Source organism: Cornus florida, unplaced genomic scaffold, assembly GCF_030987335.1.
Source record: "Cornus florida cultivar Cherokee Brave unplaced genomic scaffold, ASM3098733v1 CherokeeBrave_3.0.0_Hap2_Chr07, whole genome shotgun sequence".
NCBI classification, from domain to species: domain Eukaryota; kingdom Viridiplantae; phylum Streptophyta; class Magnoliopsida; order Cornales; family Cornaceae; genus Cornus; species Cornus florida.
The window spans coordinates 36,830,664-36,834,351 of NW_026775577.1; positions in this window are offsets into that span (position 1 = coordinate 36,830,664).

Genomic DNA, 3,688 nt, shown 5'->3' on the forward strand with positions numbered 1-3,688 from the left:
TTTTAATTAAATTCTATTTATTAGTGCCACTTATTTGATTATGTTTTTGACATAATATTAAATTAGTTCTTGACATGTTCTTTGACATATACTAATTTGAGAATATTTGGATGAGTTTTGAAATCTAGAGATTTTAATTAAATGAATTAATTAAAATCTATTTAATGGTTCCATTGATTTGATTTAGTTTTTAACTTGATATATGTAATGCCCTTAACTTGTTCCTTAGTATATATATATTAATTTGTAATCATTTGAAGTTGACTAGAAATCTAGAGAAATTAATTAATTAGTTTAATTAATTTTTATTTAAGTGTTCTATTTCATTTAAATAAGTATCTGACTTGATATATGTAATGGTCATGCTATGATATTTAACATATATTAATTTGAGAATATTTGGATGAGATTTGATATCTAGAGTAATTAATAATTTTATTTGATTATTTTTCATTTTATTGCATTAAGGATTTAATCATGTATTTGACGTTGATTGTATCTTTAAATCATGAATTCGGACTTGTATTATATTTATGAGTTTATGTTTTCAATATTGAATAAGAATGTCATCATATAGTGTAACGAATCGCACACTGAAGAGTCGATATTTTATGTCTTGTGCATGTAACGAATCACACATTAAAGATCCGATATTGTAAATGTCATTTTAGACTTGAAACTCTAGGACATGGCTTGTGTGGTTTCATTTCTACTTGTGCATGGAAGGTAGTTTTCATGCATTATTTAATTTTGTACAAGTTTTGAACTTATTTTAGAAACACTTGGGACATCACACAATTTGACATGGCTAGGGCAAGGTCCTAGTATGGGGGATAAGAGTTCCTTCTACAAATATAGTGTGCACTTGGGTTGTTCCCGTGGGTTAGCAGCCCGATTAACTGATGATGTCTAGTGCGCAATTGGGTTGTTCCCGTGGGTTAGTAGCCCGATCAACTGCTACATCTTGGTTCTATTCCGGGATTCGATGTCCAAGATATTCCGCAATTTGATTTTGCTTTTAATTACAAGTTGGCAATTAATGCTTAATTGTGACTTGTGATTTTAGTATATATAAAGTTCTAGAATTGCTTTAGAGACTTGTGTATTTTGTATTTCATTTAACCACTTAAGTAGTTGAGATGATCCCTTAGTTCACTTTGGCACATAAATGCTAGGTGGCATGAACCACTTTAGTTGATTTCGCATTTTAGATTTCAAGTTGATAACTTTGAAAATCTATAACCTTGTTGCATTACATTAGAAGTTCCAATTATGTTAAACTGTAATATTTAGTTGTTTTCACATTTTAGATTTCAAGTTGATAACTTTGATAATCTATATCTTGTTGCGTCGTATCGTATGCTCCAATTTTATTGAATTGCATGAATATTGTGGTTTATGCTAGAAATGCTTTAAGGTATCTTAGGATGATCCCTAAGTCTCACTTTTAACATAGACGTTAGGTGGAATGAACCATATGGATAAATTATATTAACTCGATAAATTTGTAAAACTTTAGGTCTATGCATGTTCATTCCCTACGAGTAATGTAAGTTACTTACCCCGCTGAATGCGATTCGTTTCAATCAAGAAGACGTGATTTCGGGATGCACAATATCCCTAGGTCGTTTTGTTGATTTGGAGTTCTTTTTAATGTATTTTTGTTTACATACAAGTGTTAGCATGTTTAAGTTTTACTTAGAAAGTTGTAATACTTAGTTAAGTTAAATATGTAATGACCCGGTCATTTTCCTTCCTTTCCTTTTTCCTCAAATTTTATGGATAAATTTTTTCCGTTGTCTTTTCTGTTCTGTGTTTGGTTTCTCGTCACTTAGTGTCATCTCGAGTGCTCGAAAATGGTTTCTGAGACTCTTTTATTTGGATTGACAACTTCCTTTAAGGACCGAGTCATTTCCATATTTTCACTTTTTGGACACTATTTACTTTTCGTCCTTTTCCCTATTTTGTCTTTTCCCCGTTTGTCACTTTATTGGCATAACCTCACTTTTTGTGCTTGGAGTTGGTTTCTGACTTCACGTATCTTCATTCTAAGTGGTTTCCATGAAATACGTATCTTTATTTTTGCAGTAAAGTACTCTGGTTGCTCCCGGTGTCCATAGGGGAATTGATGCATAGTTTTTCGAAATCTTTTTCTTTTCTTGGGGTGTTTTTCATAAATATCTTTTGAAGATATTTTATTTTATTTTAGGAGTTTTTAAGAAAATATTTTTGGAAGATATTTTCATTCTGGGTCATTAGTGTAATTTTTATTTTTTGGAGGGTCCATTGTGCAATTAAGAAAATTTATTGTAAAAATACCTCGTTTTGAGCTTGGATCCTTGTACAGGATTCATTTTCACTTTTCGTCGAGTTGTGTACTCTTAGAATTCCCTTCTGGTCGTTTTTCTCCAGTTTCAGGGTTTCTGGCTCCGTTGTTCATATTTTCTCATCTCGGTTCTTTTTTGTTTACGGAGTTTTTCTGTTTGAACGCGTGTGCTCAAATTCTACTTTTTCGGACACGACGGGGCTTTTCGAAGCACTTTTAGGGTTTTACTATAAATAGAATGTCTTAAAGTGAAAAGTCACTTTTTCCATCATCTTCCTCCCTCTTTGGCCAGCAGCCATGGGAGCTCCTTGGGCTGCCACCTTTTCTTCTTCTCCTCCACTTGATTTCCTTGGTAGAAAGTCTTCAGCCTTAACATTTATCATAGGCCTCGTCGTGGTCTACCTTTCCCTCTTATTAGAAACCGTTTTTGGCCAAATTTTGAGTTCGAGTTTAAAGTCAAGTTGTGATTTTGATGTGGCTTCCTTGGGATTCTTGTTCATTGTGTTGTCCCCGACAAAACCCTGAAGTATCGTCGAATTCGGAGCACTTTTCTTTTGGTGGGGATTTGAGATTTTCATCTCAAATTGAGGTAGGGGGTGTCTTAGATTTATATTAATGTTGTATTGATGATTTTAGAAATTTATACAACTTGTATGCATGCTTTGGTTTAAGTTCTAGAATTTAATTTAATTAATTTTTATGGTTAAGATTTAATTCTCATGGTGATGTATAACTTAGAATTAAATTGTGGCATGCTAGAAAATTAAGTTTTGGTATGTTCGTTCACATATATTAAATTTGGGTCATTTGAATAAGAATTGCAACTTTTAATTAATATTTTTCTTTTGTGAAAGATTAATTCCCATGGCCGTACCTTGCATGAAATTAATTTGTGATAGGCTATTAAATTAAGTCTTAGCATGCTCTTTAACATACTTTAATTTTGGAACATTTGGATGACCACAAAATACATATCTTTACTTTTGCAGTAAAGTATTCTGGTTGCTCCCGGTGTCCATAGGGGCATGGATGCATAGTTTTTCAGAATCTTTTTCTTTTCTTGGGGTGTTTTTCATAAATATCTTTTGAAAATATTTTATTTCAGGGGTTTTTAAGAAAATATTTTTGGAAGATATTTTCATTCTGGGTCATTAGTGCAGTTTTCACTTTTTGGAGGGGGCCATTGTGCAATTAAGAAAAATTATTACAAAAATACCTCGTTTTGAGCCTGGATCCTCATACAGGATTCATTTTCACTCTTCGTCGAGTCATGTACTCTTAGAATTCCCTTCTGGTCGTTTTCGGCCCCAGTTGCCGTCGAACTTGTTCAGGGTATATCTTTCTGCTCGGGACTCGATTTTC